The 26,419-nt window shown below is 43.4% G+C and overlaps 1 protein-coding gene across 4 annotated transcripts in view; it reads right to left on the bottom strand.

The window, feature by feature from the left end:
- Slc35g2 (solute carrier family 35 member G2) overlaps window positions 1-24,646 on the bottom strand; it is a 42,431-nt gene extending 17,785 nt beyond the window's left edge. Inside the window, exons 1-2 of one of the 4 annotated variants that reach the window (XR_006633958.1) lie at window positions 24,587-24,646; window positions 14,271-14,902 (exon numbers count right to left, since the gene is read on the bottom strand). The gene's annotated coding sequence lies outside the window, so the exon portion shown is untranslated. Of the gene's footprint in view, window positions 1-10,579; window positions 10,643-14,270; window positions 14,903-24,207; window positions 24,544-24,586 lie in introns of those variants that run through there. The other 3 variants (XM_004664350.3, XM_045136244.1, XM_045136245.1) reach the window with 3 other exon arrangements.
- Between the last annotated feature and the right edge of the window lie 1,773 nt (window positions 24,647-26,419).

The following is a 26,419-nucleotide window of genomic DNA, read 5'->3' as shown; positions in this document are numbered from 1 at the left end:
TAGATAACTGAAATATCACTGGGTCATGATGGCTCACACCAGCACTTGGGAGGCTGCGATGGGAGGATCGTGAGTTCAAGGCCAGCCTGCATTATAACTTTGTCCCAGACAACTACAGCAACACTATTTATTTATTTAGCTTCCCCATATCTGTCACTAGTTTTTAATCTTAGATCTTTCAGATTGCCTTTTTTGTTTTTGCACATTCATGTGTGTTGTGTTTGTTTGTACGTGTGCATATGGAGACCAGAGGACAACCTCAGTGTCATTCCCTAGGTACACCACTTACCTCTTTTTGAGACAGGTTCTCTCATTGACCTGGAGCTCACCAGCTAGGCTAGACTGGCCAGTGAGCCCCAGGGACCCTCCTGTCCCAGCACCAGGATTACAGGTATACGTCGCCATGTGCCGCATCATACAGGTATTCTGAGAATCAATTTCAGATCTCCATGCCTTCAAGGCAAGCAGTTTATCAACTGAGCTATCAACCCAGCCCTCAGATTTCCTTTAACATTAAGTTCCTCAGGCACCACTGAATTGTTCTTGAGGTAATCTGTATTATCCGACTTTTCATTTCCTTGGTATGTATATATGTATGGAGGTCAGAGGACAGCCTCAGGGTGGTGGTCCTCACCTTCTGCCTTGTTCTTAGACAAGGTCTTTCTAGTCTAGGAATTCCAGAATGGCTAGCCCATGAGCTTTGGGATTCTCCTAACTTTTCCTCCCCTTGCTTTAAGTGCATTGGGATTACAGGTGCACGCACACTACTTGTAGCCTGGCTTTATGTGGGTTCTGGGGATCTGAGTGCCTGTCATCAGGCTTTGAACCGCTGAGCCACCTTCCCAGACCATGTTTCTGCTTTTCCAAGTGAGCCATTCTTAATCAATTGTGAAGTACACTGGAGACACATGTCTTGCAGCCCCTCCATGCTGAATTTCAGTTGCTAGCTCCCCATTTCCAAGAGTACTGCACACCTCAGAGTCTAGCCCAGCCAAGTGGGTCCCAGCACCAACAAATCCACAGGACTGTGTGTCAGCATCTTCCCCATGGCTTGGCATCCGAGATTGCAAGCTTCTGCCTCAGAAGCTATTTGCCACCATCAGATTTCTAAATTTAAAAGAAGTATTGGGGCTGGAGAGATGCCTTAGCAATTAAGGCACTTGCCTGCAAAGCCTAAAGACCCAGGTTTGACACCCCCCCCCCCCGCCTACATAAGTCAAATACACATGGTGGCACATGCTTCTGGAGTTTGTTTACAGTGGCTACAGGACCTTGTGTGCCCATTCTCTCTATCTATCTATAAATAAATAAATAAATATAAAGGAAGTATTTGGGGGCTGGAGAGATTACTCAGCAGTTAAGGTGCTTGCCTGAAAAGCCTAAGGACCCATGTTCAATTCTCCAAATCCCATGTAAGCCAGAGGCATAAAGGCGAGGCAAGCCCAAGGTTGCACATGCCCACTGGGTGGCTCAAGCATCTGGAATTCAATTGCAATGGCTGAGGCCTTTGTGTGCCAATTCGCTCTCTGTCTCTGTCTCTCTCTCTAAAATAAAAAAAAAAAAGTATTTCATTTTCTCTATTAGAAAAGAAATACATGATTACTGTGGAAAATACAGAAATGTAGGAGAGCAAAGAAAATAAAAATCACTCATTATAGTACTACCAAGAAAGAACTACTGATCCTTCTAGTAATTCTTTTTATTGATAATATAAAACATAGTATCCCATTTTATAACTTTTCCATTTATAACACATTGTAAACACTTTCCATATCATTAAATACATTCTGTAATGACATTTTTGTCTAGAACTGGGGATCAAAACCAGGATCTTGGGCTTGTTAGGTAATTGCTCTACCACTGAGCTATACCTCCAACCCTCTAATAACTCCAAACCCTCTTGGCATTTTTAATCGAGGTCTAGTTATGTAGCTCACATTGGTCTCAAATGTGCCTCATCTTCCACCTTGCTTTTTAAAAATATATTTTTTATTTTTTTAAATTTTTATTTATTTATTTATTTATTTGAGAGTGACAGACACAGAGAGAAAGACAGATAGAGGGAGAGAGAGAGAATGGGTGCGCCAGGGCTTCCAGCCTCTGCAAACGAACTCCAGACGCGTGTGCCCCCTTGTGCATCTGGCTAACGTGGGACCTGGGGAACCGAGCCTCGAACCGGGGTCCTTAGGCTTCACAGGCAAGTGCTTAACCGCTAAGCCATCTCTCCAGCCCATATATTTTATTTTTACTTGAGACAGTAAGTTATTGTGTATGGACATGCCAGGGCCTTTTGCCATTGCAAATAAACTCCAGACACATGAGCCACTTTGTGATCTGCCTTTATATGAGTACTGGTGAATTAAACCCAGGTGAGAAGGCTTTGCAAGCAAGTGCCTTTAACTGCTGAGCCATCTTCTTAGCCCCCTTCACCTTGTTTTGAGACAGTCCCTCTTGCTGTTTGCTACTGTTAACACAATTAGCTGCAATCCTCCTGCCTCAGTCTCCTGAGTGTTGGATTAGAGTTGTACACCACTATCTTTATAATGTATTTTAAATGTAACAGGCCAGTCATTAACTTCAGTGCTCTAAGAATTAAAAGGTGACTAACTACCCCCAAGACATAACTACCACCAGAAATGCCACATATGTGAGAATGAGTAGATAACAATTTTATAGCTTTTCCTTGGAATTTGTAGGCTTTTTAAATCATCAGGGAAAGATTTCCAAAAAGGAGAGACACATCAAGAGTATTCATGTTTGGGCTCCTTCTCATTTCAAGGTCAAAGAAACTCTATGAAGTAGGTATTGCAACCCCTTTCCCCAGGGTTTGAGCCCAGGGTCTCACACATATGAGACAAGTGCTCTACCACTGGGTTGTAGTCTCAGCCCAATAATCTTTGCTTCATAGGTGAGAAAATGAGTTTTGAAACATTGGGTGACTTGACGGTAGGTGATGTAACCAACTGATGGAAAAGTCAGATTCAGATCTGTTTTATCCCTGCAAAGTAGCAGTCCATGGTAGGCAGAACACTGCCCATACCCAGTGGAAATGTTTGCATTCTAACTTCAGAATTTGAAATATATTGTCTTACATGGAAAAGAGAATTTAGGTGCCAGATGGAATTAAGACTGATAAATTAGTTACCTTAAAGTAAGGGAACTCAGATGACTATGATAATTCATACCTTTAATCCCAGTACTTGTGGGGCTGAGGTAGAAGAATCAATTTGAGTTCAAGGCCAGGATGGGCAACAAAGTGAGTCTAAGGTCAGTCTTGGCTACAGCAAGATCCTCTCTCAACGATTAAAAAAAAAAAAAAAAAAGGAGCTGGAGAGATGCCTTAGTGGTTAAGGCACTTGCTTGCAAAGCCTAACGGTCCAGGTTCAATAACCCAGTACCCACATTAAACCAGATGCACAAGGCAGTGCTTGCATCTGGGGTTTGTTTACAATGGCTGCAGGCCCTGGTGCACCCATTCTCACTATCTGCTTCTGCTTCTTCTTCTTCTTCTCTCTCTCAAATAAATAAGTAAAACTAAAAGAAAATGGGGAGACTTTCCTGAATCATTTGGTTTGGTCCCATGTAATCTGAAAGGTGTTTAGGAGTAAAGATGGAGGCACGAAAGTCAGAGTGAATGAAAGGATGGACAGAGCAGTGTAATATAGGGACTCCGTGTGCTCTTGCTTTCCCATTAAAGGTAGAAGGGATTGTTGAGCCAAGGAATGCAGGCAGCCTCTAGAAGCTGGGAATATGTTCTCCCTTGCAGCCTCCAGAAAGGAGCACACTCTGTCCAAAGCTTGGCTTTATACAGTGATGCCCACGTTCAACCTATGACCTAGCAAGAAAGGTAAGTAAGTCTGCATTGTTTTAATGACTGTGTTGGTGATTACACACTGTCATTCTGTGGATGTCTAAAGATCAGCATTGTCTTCTTACTCAGACAGAGACTATGACACAGACAAAACAATTGCCTTCCAGGCTTGTCCAACCTGTTGACATTGCAACACAGTGGTGTCATCTACAAAGCTTGAGAACCATGCAATTTACAAAAGAAATACATGTATCTATATCACATAAGGGGTTTTAAACTTTTATTTATTTAAGAGAGAGAGAGAGAGAATGGGCACACCAGGGACTTCAGCCACTGCAAACGAACTCCAGATGCATGTGCCACCTTGTGCATCTGGAATTCATGGGCCATGGGAAATCAAAACTGGGTCCTTTGGCTTTGCAGGCAAGTGCCTTAATCACTAAGCCATCTCTCCAGCCCATATATCATATGTTTTTTAAAGTAAGTTTACAATTTTGTGTTGGGCCATTATATCAGTTACTTTCTCATTGCTGGGGAACATACCTGATCAGAAGCATCTTGGAAAAAAAGTGTTTAATGTGGCTTAGAGTTGCAGGGGGTAGAATTTATCATGATTGGGAAGGCATGGCACGAGCAGTAAACCAGCATCAAATTGTCACACCAGCAGAGAGGAGAGGCACAGAGAGTGATGAATTCTGTTGCTTAGCCAGCTCTCTCCTTTTGTAAATCAATTTTTTATGTATTTTTATTTGAGACAGAGAGGGAGAGAAAGAGAGAGACTGGGTGCACCAGGGCCTGTAGCCACTGCAAATGAACACCAGACACATGCACCACCTTGGGCATCTGGCTTACGTGGGACCTAGAGAATCCAACCAGGGTCCGTAGGCTTTGCAGGCAAGTGCCTTAACCACTGAGCCATTTTTCCAGTCCCCTCTCTCCTTTTTGTATACTCTAGGACCCCAACCCATAAATTATGCCACCTGGAGTTTAAGGTAGGTCTTTCTACCTTAATTAACCTAATGAAGATAATCTTTCACAGACATGCACAGAAGCTAATCTAATCTACATAATCCCTCACAGGTGATTGTAGGTCCTGCCCAATTGATAGCCAATACAAACCAGCTCAGTCCCATTCATAGCTATCCTGGGCCACATCAGCCTATGGGCTGCAGGTTACACAAGCCTGATGGAAAAGAATGTTCAACCTTAAGTATCTTGAAAAGTGTTAGATGAGACCACAAAGACATAAGTCAGTGATACAGGCAAGGTGATGTTAGACTGAAATAAAACCTATGTGCAGGCTTCTTAGCCCTCTGTGATCTTTTTGAAATGTCTGGGATTTTTGTTATTGTTGTTTGTTTGAATAATGTTTTTGCTGCTCCTGGGGACCAGACCCAGGACCTCTGGCCTACTAGGCAAGCACTCTACTGATAACCTGGAACTGGCTTTGACTCCCATTACCTGAGCCTCCTTATCAGAGGCAGCCCACCCAACCCATTCAGCAAAGAAAAAAACATATCGAAATGGAAGTTAAACTGGATTAAATAAATGGCTAGTGGCAAGTATTTATAATTCTTTTTTTAATTCGGGGGCTTGGGAGATGGCTTAGTGGTTAAAGGTTCTTGCTTACAAAGCATGCTGGCCCAGGGTTCAATTCTCCAGTACTCATGTAAAGCTGTATTACAAAGTGGCAGATGCATTTGTACCAACATGTAGCAACTTGGCATGTTCATTCTCTCTCTCTCTGCTCACAAATAAATAAATAAAAATATTAAAATATATTTAAAAATCAGAGGGCTATAGAAATGGTTCATTGGGTAAAGTGTTTGCCATGTAAACATGAAGACATGAGTTCAAATTCCAAGAACCCACATAAAATTCTAGGCATGGTGCCACATGTAATCCTACCATAGGGGAAACAGACTGGAAGATTCCTAGGACTTGCTAGGTAGCTAGTCTAGCTGAATCAATGAGCTCCAGGTTCAGTGAGAGGCCCTGTCTCAAAAAGTAAGGAAGACAGCAATTAAAGGAGACCCCTGATGTTGACCTCTAGTCTCCACACACATGTACACATGCCTGTATGCTCACATACACACAAATACACGTACTCACATGCATACACATTACACATATATTATAAAATCCTTTACTTTTTTCTATTTCAAATTTGTGGTTGGAATTAGATATACCTTGAATCTATGTAAGAACAATAAACATTGACATTATGATTAGCTTTATGAAATATATTTATTTCAAAATAATCATCTGTATATTTATCAGAAATATTATGATAGTTTCTTAAATCCTGCATTAAAAGTGATTGCTTAATTACTAAGTACATTTATTTAGAGAAAGAGAGAGAGCAATGCAGAGAGAGAGAGAGAATTGGCACGCCAAGGCCTCAGCCACTGAAATTGAACTCCAGATGCTTGTGCCTAGTGGGCATGTGTGACTTTGCACTTGTCTCACCTTTGTGTGTCTGGCTAACCTGGGATCTGGAGAGTAGAACATGGGTCCTTAGGCTTCGCAGGCAAGTGCCTTAACCATTAAGCCATCTCTTTTGCCCAAGTGCTTTTTATTTATACTATCCAAAAATGACTGCTTTCTACATTTTAGGTTTTTCATAGTAAAAATATTTAATTTTAGACTGGACATGTATATGTGTGTGTGCATGTTATAATATGTGTGGACATTTTTAAAGTATTTTTAAATGTTTTATTTATGTATATATTTGAGAGGGAGAGATGGAGAAAGAGGCAAATAGAAAGAGAGAGAATGGGTGTGCCAGGGCCTCTAGCAACTACAGACTACGGTTGCATGTGCCACCACTGTGTAAATCTGGCATTATATGCATCCTGGGGAATCGAACCTTGGTCCTTAGGCTTAGCAGGCAAGGGCATTAACAGCTGAGCCCTCTCCAGCCTTTGTTATTTTATTTTATTTTATTTTATTTTATTTTATTTTATTTTATTTTATTTTATTGAGGTAGGGTCTCACTCTAGCTCATGCTGACCTAGAATTCACTAGGTGGTATCAGGGTGGCCTCAAACTCATGGTAATCCTCTTACCTCTGCCTCCCAAATGCTGGGATTAAAGGCATGCACCATCACACCTGACTTGTTTTATTTTTATTTATTTGAGAGAGGGAGAAAGAGAGAGAGAGAGAGAGAGAGAGAGAACGAGAGAGAAAAAGAATGGGCACACCAGGGCCTTCATCCACTGCAAACAAATGCCAGAAGCGTGCACCCCCTTGTGCACATGTGCACCATTGTATGCTTGCATCACTGCATCTGGCTTACATGGGACCTAGTGATTCAAAATTGAGTTCTTAGACCTCACAGGCAAGTGCCTTAACTACTAAGCAATTTCTCCATCCTCCTTGTTTTCTTTTTCTTTTTGCTTTATAAATTTTAATTATTTATTAGAGAGAGAGGGGACAAATAGAGAATGGGCATACCAGGGCCTCCAGCCACTACAAATGAACACCAGACGCATTCACCACCTTGTGTATCTGGTTTACCTGGGAAATCAATCCTGTATCCTTAGGATTTGCAAGCAAGTGCCTTAACTGTTAAGCCATCTCTCCAGCGTTCCCCTTGTTTTCTTATACACAGGATGTCATGTAGTCTAGGCTAGATCCAAACTTTTTATTTTCAAGATAAGTTCTTGTTCTAGCTTATCTGGAATTCACTACGTAGGCTCAGGCTAACCTCAAACTCCCAGGGCTCCCCTACCTCTGTCTCCTAAGTGTTGAAATTGAAGGTGTGCACCACCAAATCTTTTGGCTAAGAGGTTTTTTTTTTTTCCAAGGTATGGTCTCACACTAGTCCAGGGTGACCTGGAATTCACTATATAGTCTCAGGGTGGCCTTGAACTGACAGCGATCCTCCTACCTCTGCCTCCCGAGTGCTGGGATTAAAGGCGTGTGCCACCACACATGGCTTAAGAGTATATTTTAATGAAATGGAAAAGTGTTTACAATGTGTTGTTATAAATGGAATATTTATAAAATAGGATGCTATGTTCTATACTATTAATAAAAAAAAAAGAACTACTAGAAGGATCAGTAGTTATTTCTAGCTGGCACTGAGTGATTTTTATTTCCTTTGCTTTCCTATATTTCTGTATTTTCCATAATAATCATGTATTTCTTTTTTAACAGAGAAAACAAAATACTTCATTTTTTAAATTTAGAAATCTGATGGTGGAAAATAGCTTCTGAGGCAGAAGCTTGTAAACCCAGATACCAAGCCATGGGGAAGACATTAACACACAGTCCTATGAGTTTGTTGGTGTTGGGATTCACTTGACTGGGTTCAAACTTATGTAAGTGAGGATGACCTGAACTCCTGATTCTTCTGCCAGTCCCTGCTCAGTGCTGTGATTACAGGCCACCATGAGAGATGTGTTTCTTTTTAAGATCTTTTTTAGGACTGGAGAGATGGCTTAGCAGTTATGGCACTTTCCTGCAAAGCCCAACAACCTGGGTTAAATTCCCCATACCCACGTAAAGCCGGATGCACACAGTGGTGCACGCACCTGGAATTTGTCTGCAGTGGCTAGAGGCCCTGGCAAGCCCATTCTCTTTCTCTCTGTCTCTCCTTGCAAGTAAATAAATAAAATATTTAAATTCTTGGGGCGGGAGAGATGGCTTAGCGATTAAGGCATTTGCCTGCAAAGCCAAAAGACCCAGGTTCTATTCTCCAGGACCCACGTTAGCCAGATGCACAAGGAGGCACACACATCTGGAGTTTGTTTGCAGTAGCTGGGGGACCTGGCTCGCCCATTCTCTCTCTCTTTCTCTCTCACACACACTCTCTCTCGAACAAATGAAAATAAAATTTAAAAAAATATATTTAAAATCTTTTTAAGTAAAAAAGAGTGGGCGAGTGGCACAGGTGGTGGCAAATGCAGCGGGAACTAAGGCGAAAGTAGTGGCTGTGGCGATGCAGGCGATGATGGCGCCAGTCACAGTAGCGCCAGTGGCGATGAGGATGGTGGCTAGGGCGGCATGAGAGCTCCATGGGGGCTGGGAGATGGCTCAGTGGTTAAAGGACTTGCTTGCAGAGCCTGATGGTCCAGGTTCAATTCCCAAGCCACCCACATAAAGTGGTGCAAGCATCTGGCATTCTGCTTGCAGTGGCAAGAGGCCTTAGCATGCATGCACACACACACATGCAAATAAAATAAATAGATATATTTTTAATAGTTTTATTTATTTATTTGAGAGAGAGCACGAGAGAGAAAGAGGCAGACACAGAGTGAGAGTGAGAATGAGAGAGCGAATGGGCGCGCCAGGACCTCCAGCCATTGCAAACGAACTCCAGACGCGTGCGTTCCCTTGTGCATCTGGCTCTTACGTTGGTCCTGGGGAATCAAACCGAGGTCCATTGGCTTTGCAGGCAAACGCCTTAACCGCTAAGCAGGCCAGCCCAGGCTCACCTGAAACCCATGGCAATCCTACTGCCCTCAGCCTGCCAAGGGCAGAGGTTACAGGCATGCGCGCCAAGCCTGGCACAGGGTTTGGCTTTTCGTTCCCTGTTTAACCCTTGTGTGAGACAGAACTTTGCCCTCAGACAGCCCCTGGCCCGGGGGTGGGTAGTGACGCAGGGCGGGCTCGGGCAATGCCGGCAGCATCTCCAGCTCTTTGCGTGCAGGGCTGGAAGCGCAGATGGGTCCCAAGCAGCAGGTGTACCCGGCCAGGGTATCTCCCACTAGGGATGGCTAAGAAGTGAAAGGCAAGAAGAAGGCACACATATGAGGGTGCTGCTCATGTGTCGCCCCCAGACTTGATGATTTGCTCAATGTCTCTGAAGATGCTGTCCTAGGTGTCATGTTCCTCAGGCATTCTCTCAAGGTCTGGCCTCACAAGGAGCCAGTCTGCGCGTCTGAGGTCACCAGCGTCTCTTGCACAGTACTCGGGTACGGGCAGACGTCATCTATCTCCTCTCTAGCCTCAGAGGGTTCTACACATCACGGGGAGGGTGTCATAGAGCAAGACCGTCCGTAACAGCTCATAGCTCGGCAGCCAGGCAGCAGAGAAAAGGGTAGGCTGGATTTCTATTCTTTTAAAACCTATATGTAGTTATCTATTTATTTGCAAGGAAGGAGAGAGAGAGACTGAATGCATCTCCTACCCAGTCAATCATCTTGTAAATCATCTTTCTTATACAAACTGGAGAAGGAATATGGATAAGTCAGTCCAAATCCACCACCACCACTGTACCTTGCTGGTGACAGGTCCGTGGTGACATCTTTGTGAGGACAACTCCCTGCAGTGCTGAACAGATACACAACTCGACCCAGGCTACAACAAAACTCAGCACACACCATGCTAAATTATCATTAGCCAAAAATCAGCTACCTGGGTGAGAGAGAATCCTGGTTCGAGGCTGAAAGACAGAGGCTCGTCAAGAGGGTGTGAGTGAAATCTGCTTTGAAGAGTGGGCTAACTGGAGCTGGGGATGTCACAAGCTAGTTGGGGATGAAGGCTGCTTATAGGTTCAACTGGGAAAGATGATACTGGATTCCAGAATGGACCACATTGGAAGCAGCAGAGAAGTTTGTGGACTAAGGTGACTAAAGAAGAGGTAGGCTGAACTGAGCTGTGAGACAATGGAAAGGAGGCATGGGGATTGCTCTGAACTGGGTCAGTCTGGCTTATAGGCAAGACCTTTAAAATATAGTTAAGGGACTTAGAGGTGAGAAGTAAGAAGAAAGCCCTGAAGGGAGTGAAAAAAAAAATACTAAAGAGGGAGGCTAGCTCACCTTTGAGTTGGAGACTCAGCTGAGAGTAATAGAACTGGAAGTCAGGAGGAGACAGCCAGGGGTTATCATCAGCTGTGCTGAAGCTGTAAGGATTCAACAGCTGGCTCTAGAAGGGAAAAGACTGGAGCTGGAGAGATTGCTTAGTGGTTAAGGTGCTTTCCTGCAAAGCCAAAGGACCCAGATTCAATTCCCCAGGACCCATGTAAGCCAGATGCACAAGGGGGCTCATGCATCTGGAGTTCATTTGCAGTGGTTGGAGGCCTTGGCACACCCATTCTCTCCGTCCCTCTCTCGCTCTCTCTCTCCCTGCCTAGTTTTCTCACTCTCTCAAATAAATAAATAAAATAAAATTTAAATAAAAGAAGGAAAAAGACAGAAAGGAAGAAAGAAAGAAAGAAAGAAAGGAAAAGAAAGAGGAAGTATTGAAAAGGGGAGTTAGGGGTTAGAGTTACTGATCTGCTTAAAGCAGGACTAAGCATTCCACATGCCATCCATCTGCAAGCAGCTGGACATATTTGTTGAAGGAAGAAGGCTAGCTCATCACTACTCAGTGGTAGCTAGTGACTTTGGTAGACTATAAGTGGGCCATGTATACCAGAAAAAGAAAAGGTTTTTAAAAGCCCTTATGTGGCAGTTTTCAAACAAGATTTGGCTGTGTAACAGTGATGATGCCTGGTTTGGAACCAAGCAATGTATATTGTGACATGTTAAATCCATTCTGGCACACTAATGAATGTGTCAGCTGGCAGCTAAGAATGTGCTAGAATATAAGACTCTCACCATTTATACTTTACTTCTATGTGATTCAATTCTGGGGATTGAACCCAAGACCACATGCATGTCAGACAAACTCTGTACCACTGAGCTACAACCCACCCCCAACTTTCACAGTTTAAAACCAATACTTCCCCCTCCAGAAAAGAGCTTTTCTAGTCTCAGAAAAGTAGGGCTGGAGAGGCAGCTTAGTGGCTAAGGTGCTTGTTTGCCTGCAAAGCCTAAGGACCCAGATTCAATTCCCCAGTACCCATGTAAAGCCAATGCACAAGGTGAGGCATGCGTTGGAGTTTGTTTGCAGTGGCAAGAGATTCTGGATCACCCATTCTCCCTCCCTCCCTCTCTCTCTCTCTCTCTCTCTCTCTCTCTCTCTCATAAATAAATAATTTTAAGAAGCTTTATTTCATCTTTTTAGATGGTTTTGAGAGCCAGGCATGGTGGCACACACCTTTAATCTCACCACTTGGGAGGCAGAGGTAGGAGGATCACCATGAGTTTAAGGCCACCCTGAAATTACATAGTGAATTCCAGGTTTGCATGGGTTAGAGTGAAACCCTACCTTGAAACTCCCCCCCCCCCCAAAAAGTGGTTTTCTATGCCATTATCCATGAATACATGTGTATCATCTACCAATTATTTTCCTCCTGCTTGAAAAAAAATATTTTATTTATTTATTTGAGAGAGGAGAGAAAGAGGTAGAGAGAGAGAAAGAATGGGTACACTGCAAATGAACTCCAGATGTATGCGTCACCTTGTGCATCTGGCTTACTTGGGTCCTGGGGAATCGAACCTGGGTCCTTTGGCTTTGCAGGCAAGTGCCTGAACCACTAAGCCATCTCTCCAGCCCAGAAACAAACAAACAAACAAAAAATTTAAAGAGGAATCAATTACAGTGAAAGCAGCTCTGCTGAGTCTACTGAGGACAAGAGGAAGCGATGTCTAGACGGGGTGGGAAGAAAATAAACTTCTTCTATTTTTATGATACTTTTGGGGATAGTTAAATCATCAATTGGTTAGATGATAATTAGATGTAAAAAAAAATGCATGAGTTGTTCCAGTATGCTTATTAAAATTGTCTTTCTTGGTTGCTTAAGATCAAACATGCCAGCTGAGTTCAAAGAAGCCTCCCAACCTTCCCAGACACGCAACAATTCCCTAACAAAAAGGGAACACCCCAGTATCAACAGTCCACTCTCAAATCGCTCAGACACTGCAGGCACCAGTTGCTTGTGCTCATCCTGGTCTTACACCTGTTTATCTAGGTGATCACCTGGGAGTCAACTTAGGGAAACCCCACAATGAATTAGTCTAGAAACTTTACAAATTTGATTTGGCTTAATCATAAATGATTCCTCATTGATATCACTCACTAGCATTACAACTTAGTCACCTCTTCCCAGATACTATATTTTATTAAAAATACATAGATAAGCTGGGCGTGGTGGAGCATGCCTTTAATCCCAGCATTTGGGAGGCAGAGGTAGGAGGATTGCCATGAGCTCGAGGCCAGCCTGGGACTACAGAGTGAATTCCATGTCATCCTGGGCTACAGTCAGACCCAAACTCAAAAAAAAAAAAAATTACATACATGTATGAAAATTGTTGATAACTTTTTTTTTAATTTATTTATTTGAGAGCGACAGACATAGAGAGAAAGACAGATAGAGGAGAGAGAATGGGCACGCCAGGGCTTCCAGCCTCTGCAAACGAACTCCAGACACATGCGCCCCCTTGTGCATCTGGCTAACGTGGGACCTGGGGAACCGAGCCTCGAACCGGGGTCCTTAGGCTTCACAGGCAAGCGCCTAACCGCTAAGCCATCTCTCCAGCCCATGTTGATAAATTTTTTAAGAATTACAAAGTTAAAGAAACTGGCTGAATACATAAAAGAAAATAAAAATTCAAAAACCTTAAGTTGTTTTTACTTGTGTGAACACTCCCAGCCATGCCATTTCCAAGAAGAGGAGATTCTAAGGAGATAATCAGTAAGGCATATGAAATGCATCTAGAACTGAGCTGTTGCATTTTTCAAAGCAGGCTCTCACTCTAGCTGACGTTGGCCTCATAGTGATCCTCCTACCTCAGCCTCCCAAGTGTTGGGAATAAAGGCATGAACCACCGCAGCCAGCTTTCAACCTATTTTAATCAGAGAGAAAACAAATCATTTATCTGTATCTTAGACTAGTCACCCAAGAAGCCAAATGTAGCTCCTCTATGTCCATGCCATCTGTGAGAAGAAAAACTGTGGATAAACAGACCACATTACAGAGAAAATATGAATGAATGGTGTCTGGTGCCCAAACCAAAACAGAGGTAAGAGACTACAAACTGAGGAGGATGCTTTTATTATTATGTTTGAAAAAAAAATTCAATGTGTGTGTGCATGTGTATATGTTATGATATTTTCATGACTAACCAAAAATATAATGTAGATTCCAAGTGGCAGCAAAGAATGCAGCATAATTACCATTGACTTTTCTTACATAAGTTACCGCCCCATAAATCTTCACATTAATGTGGGAAAATCTGACCTGAACAGATGGACCTCATGCTGTTCTCTAACACATGCACAGATTTCTGATCTTCTGCACAGGAAATGAAGTCAGCCAAAACACTAGTCACTATCTCCATCTCCCAGAACCTCAATTTAAGAAGATGCTTGTAGTAGACAGCCTCAGGTCGCTGGAATGGCCCTCCAGACCAGGAACAGTTATGGAGGAAGGGATATTTATTGAAGCTTACAGATCCAGAAGTTCCATAATGGCAGAAGAACCTGGTCCCCTTTCACGGGTCCACACAATTAAAGAAAAAGAAAAAGCCCCAAGCCACCACCAGAGCCACAAACAAGCACACTTCAGGGACATCAGGCCCTACTCAGGCACTTTGTACATCTTTAGACTGGAATTCTAAATCCAACTCCATACCTTAGGGCTGGACCCTAAGATCCACCCAGTGACACCTCCCCCAGCCAGGAGCTGCAGATCTAAACAATGAACTTTTAAAAATCCTGAATATACTGGGGGCCATCCATTTAAACTACACACTGCTCATAAAGCATGCTTCTCTCTTCATAAATAAAGCCCAGCGGTATGTCTATCTCAATAGAATGTGCTCTTGAGGCAATTACAAAATACAAAAGGGTGTTTGTGGCACCAGGGGTGTGATGTGAATGTTCTCTGAACCATTCCAGTTTTGGAGAATTTTCTCACTGTAGTTCTTAGTAGGCAACAGCATTTACCCTTGACCTTGCAGGTTTCTTGTGGAAGGTACTTGAGGGCATGGGGGTGCCGATAGTCTTCTTGGTTAAAGCTTCATTTCATGACCCAAGGGCCCCTTTTCCATGAGCATCTTTAGAAGAGCAGTTTCATAATAGACCCCCTTGGGCTTGAAGGCCCAATAACAGGTTCTCTCCCAGGTAATTGGCATCTTTGGCATGTACACTCCTGCTTCACAATTATCTAGTTCTTCAGAGTTGTGAGGAGGCAAGCAGGACTGAGTCTGAGGAGAACTGGGGTCAAGGAGGTGGGTGATGGGTCATGGGATAAGTTACTTAAAAGGAAAAAGAGAAAATAAATATTATTAAGGATAATGGAAGCCACATTCTCAGCATCAGAAATAGCTACAAGGCCAACCATTTAAAATTAAGACCATCAGTGACTGGTGACCTACATGGAAAAGACTCTCACTTCCTCCTCTGAGCTCTGGAACTTTTTCTTCTGGGACATTGCAGTCCTTGACCTATTGTAAGCACAGCATACACTGTTACCACCCCAAGAACACAGATTATGTTTATCTTTTTTCTTGCTATCTTGAAGGTCCTGCCTTAAAGCCAGACTCAGCTTTGGAACAACAAAGGAACCCTCTAGCTTAGTTGACCTGCTTTGAAGAAAGTCATGAACTTAACTAGAGACCTCACATTCTGGATGAAATTAATTGTGGTACAGAGCTTTCATTTCACCTTCTGATCTGTACCTCGGAGACACCTTCTACTTGACAGGTGTTGATGTTACCTTTGATTTGCTGGTACACTACAGCCCACCAGGAACAGCTTATAGGAGGAAAGAATTTATTTTGGCTTATAATCTCAAGGGGAAGCTTCATGACATGGACAGAGGCTGGATGTCACCTCTGCCAAAGGCAGGTGGAAAACATAAGCAGCAGAGTGAGCCAAGCTCTGACAAGGGGGAACTGGTATAACACCCCTAAGCCCACCCCCAACAGCACACCTACTCCAGCAAGACTCCACCTCCAAAATTGACAGCACCTGGGGACCAAACATTCAGAACACATGAGTTTATGGGGGACACCTAATTCAAACCACCACAGTAAGGAAATGTCAAAGGTGAATCTATCAAAACTGGCAAAGGAAAGGCATTGCCCTGATTACTATTCTCTTTCCTGCATCCAAGCCAGAGGCTAGCAGGCAGCGGTGTCAGTGTAGCACTTTGGCCACTTGGGGAATCTGTTAGTGAGAGATGAATGGCAGGAAAAAAAAAATAAGTGTGGTGATGGGAAAGGAGATTTTGCCTGCTTTTTTAATCAAAGTAATGCACACACTAAGTGAGAAGGAGGAATCAGCAGTGGCTCACATCATCCTGGAACAGTGTCAGTGCTTAAGACAAGGTGGGTTCAGGCAGCAAACTAAAACAAGTCTCTCATCACTAATTAGCATTTTAAATATATTTTATTTATTTATTTGAGAGAGAAAGAGGCAAATAGATAAAGAGAATGGGCATGTCAGGGCCTCTAGCCACTGCAAATGAACTCCAGACACATGCACCACCTTGTGCATCTGGCTTTATGTGGTTATTGGGGAATAGAACCCGGCTCCTTTGGCTTTGCAGTCAAGCACCTTAACCTCTGAGCCATCTCTCCAGCTCACTAATCAACAATTTTAATGTGCTCAAAAATGCCTCAATTACAGTATGGCTATTGCTCTCAACCCCCCCCCCCCCACCTTGCATCAAAAAATTCCAAACCAATGGATAATTAATTTATAGTCAGGAAGCAGACTCATTTAGAACTTAATAAATGAGGAGAGCTCAGTTCCTCTTGTGATAACCATAAAATGTTAGACTGCTAGGAAATCCCCTGGGAGAACCTAAGTGTGGGGGTCAATGCTGTCCAAACAAGCTGTATCCAGGAATTCAGTCATCTGTGTAAATTAAAGCATTGTGAAGAATGGGGCTGGGAAGATTGCTCAGTGGTTATTGGTACTTGCTTGCAAAACCCGCCAGCCCTGGTTTTGACAGGTAGACCAACACAGATAAAGAAAGCCTATTAGATATTATTCAGAAACAAGAGTTGGTAACTAGATGAATACAGTATGACTACCATGAGTTGTTTTCAGAGCGAGATCCTGAAACACTTATACACACACACACACATACATGCACAAGTAAATAAATAAATAAATGGAACAGAGAAATATCGATTTTTACCACTTAGGTGATAAGAATGACTGATTAGCTCTACCATAAGTGGGCAAAGTCTCAGAACACTGCTCGTTGAAAATCAAAGTGACTCTCCCAAACCCATTACTTTCATTTTGGAATTCATCATTAAAAACACCATTATACAGAGTAATTAAGCTGTCACTAGTCTAGATGTACATCAATGCAATATTGACTAATCCAAAACAATGTTCCAATGAGAAAAGATTTATATTTATATATTAAAAATAACAAAAGCAGGGGGCATGCTTATAACCATGTCAGCAACCTGAGAGGCTGACGCAGAAGGATGGAGAGTTAAAGGTCAGCCTGGCTACCAAACCTAATAATTAACTCCTTCCAACAAACATACACACACACACACAAAAAGAGATAAAACATATATCATGATCCTGTTTATGACATAATAAATTCACGATGTACATTTTTTAATTTCTAAAGTTAAAATGTATCTTAAAATTGGTGACATCTCACATTTAACAAAGTACATGGCGTTTCAAATTTTTTATTTAATTATTCATTTGAGAGGGAGAGGACGGGTGTGCCAGGGCCCCTTGCCACTGAAAGTGAACTCAGACACATGCACCACTTTGTCCATCTGGGTTTATATGTGTACTGGGAACATGAACCCAGGCAACAGACTTTGCAAGCAAGTGCCTTTAAATATTGACTTGATACCAGCACAATGGGGAAGGAGACCAACACAGAGAAAAATCAACTCCTACCAAATTAGAGAGACAGAGCCCCAGAGGCCCCCAACACCTCATCACTGAAGCAGACCAAAAATGAACTCAACATGGCTCAGGGAAATTTTGCGGAAGAGGGGTCATAAAGAATGTCAGAGCCACATGTTGGGTCATGATATACAGAGACATTTATTGTACCAATAACTGTGGGCTAACTCCACAATGCACGACCCATATACCTCAACAAGGAGGGGCCAATGGAGAGGGGGTAGGTCACGGATGAGCCTAATAATGGTAGCAAACTGCCTGTACTTGCAGAATAGAAAACTAATAAAAATAAATAAATAAATAAATATCGAGTTGTTCTGCAGCCCCAAATGCATGATTACTTATGAATTTAGTAATATAGAAGTATTTACTGCAAACTAGTATATTGTGGTTATCTGTGGAAACTGGGGGCTCTAATTTTCTACTATGTTGTTTTATTCCTTTTAGTCAAGTATGTTTTTAAAAATATCTCATAAAACAATGAAATTATTATTTCTCTTGGTCTGTTCCAAAATGACTTTAAAGCCCAAGGGAAAAACTAACAGAATTATATCAATACCCAAAGAAACATTTTTGGGGAGAAAAAGTTATTTTGACCCTTAAGGGATCCAAAAGGCACTTGATCCACCTCATGTGTACAGTATACATTGCTATATGTGGGTGTCTCTCTTTTCAGAACTTCAAAAGTTGGCAATATGACTAATTAATAGACTTTGTCTCATTTTCTTCATCTACAAAAAACTTCTCTAAAAAAGAGTTTCTTGGGCTGGAGAGATGGCTTAGCAGTTAAGGCACTTGCCTGAGAAGCTTAAGGACCCATGTTCAACTCTCCAGGTCCCACATAAGCCAGACGTACAAGGTGACTCAAGTGCACAAGGTCATACATACGCACAAGATGGTGTACATGTCTGAAGTTCAACTGTAGTGGCTGGAAGCCCTGGTGTGCCAATTCTCTCTCTCTCTCTTTCTCTGTGTGGCTCTCCCTCTCTCATAAAAAAAATTTCAAAAAAAATCAAAATAAATAAGTTTTAAAAGAATAGTTTCTTTTTTAAAAAGATTGCATAGTAACAAGTTAAAAATACTATAATGGGGGCTATGGTGATGTCTCAGTGGGGAAAGTCCTTGTCTGCAAGCCAGGCATGGTGGTGTGTGCCTGTGAGCCAGCACTGAGGTACAGGCAGAAGGAAGAGTGACCCCAGGACTTACTGGCTACAAGTCTATCTGAACTGGTGAGCTCTAGGTTCAATGTGAGACTGTCTCAAAAAACAAGATACTTTTGTGAAAATAAATAAGTATATGAATAAGTTATTGTATCAAAAAATAAAAATACCTATCCTTTGAATCACAAATTTAGTTCTAGAAATTTATTCTAAGATTAGAAACAAATGTAAAAGTGTTTGTTCAAAGATGTTATATGCAAGGATAAGCAATCTAAATGCCCAACAACACATGAATAGATTTAAGACATGGAGTATACATAAATATAAGGGAATATTACTTAACTTTTTAAAAAAATTTTTATTAACATTTTCCATGATTATAAAACATATCCCATGGTAATTCCCTCCCTCCCCACCCCCACACTTTCCCATTTGAAATTCCGTTCTCCATCATATTACCTCCCCATTACGATCATTGTAGTTACATATACACAATATCAACCTATTAAGTATCCTCCTCCCTTCCTTTCTCCACCCTACTTAACTTTTTGTTTTGTGTTGTTTTGATTTTGAGATAGGGTCTCTGCTCTAATCCAGGTTAACCTGGAATTCATTATGTAGTCTCAGGATGGCCTTGAACTCATAGAGATATTCCTACCTCTACCTCCTGAGTGCTGGGATTAAAGACATGCACAACCACGCCTGACTATTTAACTTTAAAAAAATTTTATTTACATATTTGTAAACAGAAAAAGAGAAACACACATGTATACACACACACACACACACACACACACACACACACACACACATATATATAGAGAGAGAAAGGGAATGAGCATGCCAACATCTCTAGCCACTGTGAACAAATCTAGACATACAAGCCACTTTGTACATCTGGCTTTATGTGGGTATTGGAGAATCAAACTGGGTTATTAGGTTTTGCAGGCATGTCCCTTAACTGCTGAGCCATCTCTCCAACCCCTATTTAACTTTTCAAAATAAGGAAATTCTATAACATGCAAAAATATGCATGAAATTTAAGGCTTATGCTAAGTGAAATAAGCCAGTTATATATAGACAAATACTGAGTTACATGAAGCATTTAAAACAGTGAAAGTCATAGCAAGGAGTAGAATGGTGGTTGCCAGGGTCCTGCAGGGCAGGAAGAACTAGCAAATTACAAATCAATAAGCTAATGACATGAATAGTCTCCAAAGAGCTGGACATTGCTCCTGTTGTCAGCCATCATGTGTTACTGGTGGCTTAAAACATATAAAATTTTAGGAAGGTAGAACTCATGTTGTGATCTTAATATATACATATATATGTATATACACACACATATATATGTATACACACACACACACACACACACACACACACACACACATATATATATAGTATTTTTAAAAGCCAGTTTGTCAGTGAAATCTCAGTCAGTAAAGTGCTTGTCTTGCAAGCATGAGGATCTAAGTTCAATCCCCAGTACCAACATAAACACGCCAGGCACAGTGGTACACATCTGTAATCTCAGCACTAGGAAGGCAAAGACAGGAGGTGCTCTAGGGCTCAGTGGCCAGCCAGTCTAGACCTTGTCTCAAAAGGTGGTGGGTGGTGTATCTGAGGAATGACACCTGCAATTGCCCTCTGGCCACCACGTGTATGCACTCACTCACACACACACACACACACACATACAAACACAAATACATACATGTACACACACTACAAATTCATATACCAAAAAAAGAAAGAAAGAAGAGCTGGAGACACGGCTTAACGGTTAAGGTGCTTTCTGCAAAGCCTAAGGACCCATGTTCAACTCTCCAGATCCCACAGAAGTCAGATGCACAAAGGTGAGGCAAGGGCAAAGGTGCACATGCCCACCATGTGGTGCAAGCATCCGGAATTCAATTGCAGTGGCTGAGGCCTTGATTCTCCGATTCTCTTTCCCTCCCTCTCTCTCTCCCACACACACATACATAATAAAAAAGTCTTTAAATTTTAAAAAGAAATAAATAGGTACAAAATAAAAATGGTATTTATAAGGCTTGGTGGTTAATTCCTGTAATCCCAGTATTTAGGAGGCTGAGGCAGAAGGATCTTGAGTTCAAGGCCAGCCTAGCAAACATAGCTAGACATAGTCTCATAAACCAAGCATAGTGCCAAAAAACCAAAGCCAGGAGCTGGAGAGATGGCTACGTGGTTAAGGCATTTGCCTGAAAAGCCTGGCAACTGGGGTTCAGTTCCTTAGAACACATGTAAAGCCAAATGCCCAGAGTGGTGCATGCATATCTCTCTCTCTCTCTCTCTCTCTCTCTCTCTCTCTCTCTCTCTCTCTCTGTCTCTCTGTCTCTCTCTCCTTGCAAATAAATAAATAAATTTGAAAAAAAGACAAAATAAAACAGAAAAGATAGAATGTATAAGGTTATGTGTAATAGCAAAAAAAATTGGACATTAAAAATAAAAATGAAATAAAAAGTTGGGCAATGCCGGGCGTGGTGGTGCACATGCCTTTAATCCCAGCACTCAGGAGGCAGAGGTAGGAGTTCAAGGTCACCCTGAGACTACTGAGTAAATTCCAGGTTAGCCTGGACTACTCACATCAGGGAAAAAATAAATAAATAAAGTGGAAATTACATTTTTTAAAAGTTGGACATTAATTTGTGTTCTATCCATGTAGTGAAATATTAGACAATCTTTTAAAAATAACATAAATACTTATGTTTAGAAGACATATCAGCAGGTTTTATAATGAAAATACAACACAAACGATAGATCCAATTCAGTGCATGTGTGCTCACCTAACCTGTTTGTGTGGTTTGCTGTGGTCTTATGCATTTATTATCCAAATTTCTTTATATGAGTATAACTTATTTTAAAATTTTATTTCTGAGAGAGAGAAAGAGGGAATTGTCACGCCAGGGCCACTAGCCACCACAAACAACTCCAGACACATGGGCTATCTTATGTGTATGCATGACCTTCAGATCTGGTTTACATGGGTTCTGGGGAGCTGAACCTGGGTCCTTAAGCTTCACAGGCAAATGCCTTAATGGCTAAGCCATCTCTTGAGCCCAGGATAACTTTTTGAGGAAAAATAGACAATATTTTGAAAAATACATATGTAACCTTTTAGAACTTCACAGTCAATCCATTTGAAATAATCAGTATTATAGCACATCTTAGTCCTGTTTTCCTCAGGTCATACATTTTATAAGAATATTACTTTGCTGGACGTGGTGGCACCCTTAATCCCAGCACTCGGGAGGCAGAGCTAGGAGGATTGCCGTGATTTTGAGGCCACCCTGAGACTCCATAGTGAATTCCAGGTCAGACTGGGCTAGAGTGAGACCCTACCTCAAAAAACCAAAAAACAGAATATTACTTAGATATTTTTCTGTTTTAAAAGTTAAATTAGGCTGGGCATGGTGGTGCATGCCTTTAATCCTAGCACTTGGCTAACTGAGGTAGGAGGATGAGTCTGAGGTCACCCTGAGACTACAGAGTGAAGTCCAGATCAGCCTGGACTGGAGTGAGACTGATAAAATAAAAAAATAAAAAGTAAAGTTAAAAAAAATAAAAAAGTAAAGTTACATTAAGGGCTGGGGAGATAGAAATGGCTCAGCAGTTAAAGGCACGCCTCCACTATCCTGCTCAACCAAGTTGGCTCTCATGCACTCAAGTAAGGCTGGATAAAAAAAAGGACATGTGTCTATAATCCCAATACACCTACAGTAATGGGCCTTGGAGCCACAAGAATCCAGAAGTGACTATTAGACACACACACACACACACACACACACACAGAGAGAGAGAGAGAGAGAGAGAGAGAGAGAGAGGTGTGAGAGAACAAAAAAGGAGATCCTGTCTCAAAAGAATGTAGAAGGCTGACACCCCAAAGTGGTCCTTTGACCTCCACAGGAGGCATGGTACATGTATGCACACACACATGCACAGATTTAAAGTTATATCACATCTTTTTGCTTCATCTTCCTTTATGGGGCTAGAGAGATGGCTTAGCGGTTAAGGCATTCCTGTGAAGCCTAAGGACCCAGGTTCAATTCCCCAGGACCCACATAAGCCAAATGCCCAAGGTGAAATATGCCTCTGGAGTTTGTTTGCAGTGGCTAAGACCCTGGGGCATCCATTCTCTTTCTCCGTCACTCACTCACTGCCTCTTTCTCTCAAATAAATAAATATAATCCAATACTTAAAAATATTTAATCTTCCTTTAGGGAAGTGGGTACACACACACACACACACACACACACACACACACACACACACACGGCTTTCTTTGGGAACGTTTTTGCTCAGTTTTAATTTTACATCTTTTTACATCTTGTAGGCTACTCTTCCTTGGGGGTGGTTGCTGAGGAGCCAACACCAGGCCTCATGCATGTTAAGTCAGTGCTTTCTTTACCACTGCTTTACGCCCCCAACCCCACTAGACTAGCTTTTTCTGAAATTTAAATATGTATGAATACTTACTTGTTCAGTCAAATACCAAACACTTCAATCTACAGGCTCAGTGCCTTTGGAACAGATGAATATGAAAATTAATGGTACTGCAGGGCCCAGAAACACTTGGAGGTGTCAAAAACTAAAGATGGATTACAAAAAGTTCTGGGAGATGTGTGTCTTGTGGTGCATGATGGCTTTAAAAAGAGATAAGCGTTATGTTTGTGTGCGTGTGCATATACTCACAGATATATCCTCCACACCTCTCTCTCTCTCTCTCTCTCTCTCTCTCTCTCTCTCTCTCTCTCTGTGTGTGTGTGTGTGTGTGTGTGTGTGTGTATTTTGAACTAAATTCCAGTCTGCAAAGGCATCAGTGTCTGGAGGGTTCCGCTGAGCCCACCTGCCTGGGAGATAGGTTATTTTTGGCAAAGATGCGGAACAGGACAAAGCAGGAAGTCAGGGCGCGTGGGGCAATTCAGCGCCCGGAACACAGGCGACTCCATTCGAAGTCCTTTCCCTAGGGACAGCCAGAGGACATCGCCTTTAGATCCGCTCTCCCACCCCCATCCTCTCCGCAGGGTGCCCTCGGTCATTACTGGACCTTGGGGTCGAGCTCCTGGCCCAGCAGTGGGAGCCTGGACCTAGATGCCGCCGGTCCGCGCAGCGTCCCCAGCCGCCCTCCCGAGACCCTCCCCTTCTCACCCAAGCCAAATGCGCGCGCGCGGCGTAAAATTCTAACCCTGAGGACCGTGGGGAAGAGGTTCGTGATTTCCTCCCGGCGGCTAGATGAGGTCTGCCTCCCTTGCCCTGCATACCAGGCCCTTGCTCCACTATCCTCTCCCAGGAGAAAGACTTCTACAACCTCGGAAACCTCCACCTACAGATCACACTGGCGTTCAAGGGTCCTGGATATGGGACAAGAAAAGTGATGGCAGATGCAATTTCTTGGTCAGATACCTAGCACCACCCAGCTTTTTTATTTTATTTTTTTCCCCCTAAGTTGCGTATAAAATTGATCCCATGACGCCACAAGCACTCACCCTGGCTTGGGCAGGCTCCTGGACCAGGGGAAGGCAATCGAGCTCCCGACCTTGGTCGTGGAAGCTGGGGGAGGGCCCTCACACGTGATGGTGGCAGGACGCGGGGAGCAGGGCGGGCGATGATGGTCCCTTACGGAGCCGGTGCTCGGGTTCTCGCGGACAGAACTAGGGACTTTTCGGCATCCTTCCAGAGACGCGACCCCCTCGGACCCCTCAGCCCAGCTGTCACCCCCAAACGCAGCGCTCTGTGCCCCCTCAGCCGCCAAGGGCCAAAAGCGGGTGGTGGGCTCCCTCCGGGTAGGCACAGGGGAAGGGCAGGGTAGTGGTCCCCGGACCGCCCTCCCGGCGCTGCCCATCAGCCGCTGGGGGCCCCGGTTACCTGCGAGTGGCTGGCGAGGCCGGCGCGCCCCGAGCGCGAGCCCCCGGGCGCCGCTGCGGCTCGCCCGCTCCGGCCTCGGAAACCCACGGAGGCCGCCGCGCGCTCCGCGGGCACAACAGCGGGCCCCAGGGCTGCCAGGGGCGACCGGGAAGGGAGAGGGGCGCCACGGGCGCGGGCACTGCGCCTGCGCTCTCCGCTGCCCCAGCCCCCACCCTGGACGCCGCGGGAGTGCCAGATGACAGCGGGACCACCAGAGCCTGGACCACGGCGACTTCACTGCCAATGCCCCCGGAAGGAGCGAGTTTGAAGCCTTCGCTCATCAGCCTGGGCGACGTGGTCCTCTGGAAGGGGAAAAGGAGGCAGACTCGGGTTAATGTCTACCTGGCGGCTGTGCATGTGAAAGGCAATTCCTTGATGTTTAAGAAAGATGTCCAGCTCCGGAAAAACCGCTGTCTGGATAGGTCTTCGGGCATCCCTGAGCCTTCTTTAACATCTACCCATGAGGCCATGAGGTCTTTTCGAAAAATGTCTTAACACCGCAGAAGTAGTGTTGGTTCCCCGATTAGGGTTTGTATACCCTAGTCCCAAACCAAATGAATACAGTCTCTTAGAAGTAACCCTGGTGGGCTGGAGAGATGGCTCAGCGGTTAAAGATGAGTAAAGCCTGGGCTGGAAGGATGGCTTAGCGGTTAAGGCGTTTGCCTGCAAAGCCAAAGAACCCAGTTTCGATTCCCCAGGACCCACGTTAGCCAGATGCACAAGAGGGCGTACGCATCTGGAGTTCGTTTGCTGTGGCTGGAGGCCCTGGTGCATCCATTCCATTTTCTCCCTCTCTCCTTTCTCTGTCAAATAAATAAATAAAAATAAGATATTTATTTTTATTAAAATTTTTTTTGTTTATTTTTATTTACTTATTTCAAAGTGACAGACAGAGAAAGATGCAGGTAGAGAGAGAGAAAGAGAGAATGGGCACGCCAGGGCCTCCAGACACTGCAAACGAACTTCCAGACCTGTGTGCCCCCTTGTGCATCTGGTTAACGTGGGTCCTGGGGAATCAAGCCTCGAACTGGGGTCCTTAGGCTTCACAGGCAAGCGCTTGACCGCTAAGCCATCTCTCCAGCCCAAAATATTTATTTTTAAAAAGATGATTAAAGCCTGAGGTCCTGGGTTAGATTCTCCAGGACCCATGTAAAGCCATGTACAAAGTAACACATGTATGTGGAGTTCGTTTGCCGTGGTAGGAGGCCTGGGTGTGTCCATACATTTGCTCTCTCTTCCTCTCTCTCTGCCTCTCTTTCTCCCTCAAGTAAATAAATTTTATGTTTTTTATTTAACTAATTTGTGTATCTGCCTTTGCATGCATACTGGGGAATTGAACCAGGGTTGTTAGGCTCTGCAGGCCTTAACTGCAAAAACCTTAACTGCTGAGCCATCTCTTCAGCATTCTAATAAATAAATGTTAAGAGAAAGAGAAAGAAAGAAACTTGGCCATCAAGGCAATGGACTAGATCGCCAAGGGCACAGGAAGGAAGGCCAGGACCTTAGGCCAGGCCCGAGCTACGGTGCTCCCTGGTTTTTCTGAAGTCCCTTTAGATTCTATCTCCAGCCTACTCTGTAGTTTATGCACTATGACTGTCCTCCAGCTTTCAGAGGGTGTGGACAGGGGAGGCTCTCAGGAGACAGAGGACCACTCTGCCAGCAATGGCTGTTCATCACCTGAAAGTCTCTAATCCTGTGACTCTCTCCTATAGTTCTCTCCCAGTTCTACTTAGCACTGGCTGCCTTTGTCCTTAGGTCTCGTAATGGCTCCTAGAGGCTTCCTTTAATACCCGC

Source organism: Jaculus jaculus, chromosome 17 (genome assembly GCF_020740685.1).
Source record: "Jaculus jaculus isolate mJacJac1 chromosome 17, mJacJac1.mat.Y.cur, whole genome shotgun sequence".
NCBI lineage: Eukaryota > Metazoa > Chordata > Mammalia > Rodentia > Dipodidae > Jaculus > Jaculus jaculus.
The sequence above is the reverse complement of the archived record's forward strand: the minus strand, read 5'-3'. Positions and strand labels throughout refer to the sequence as shown.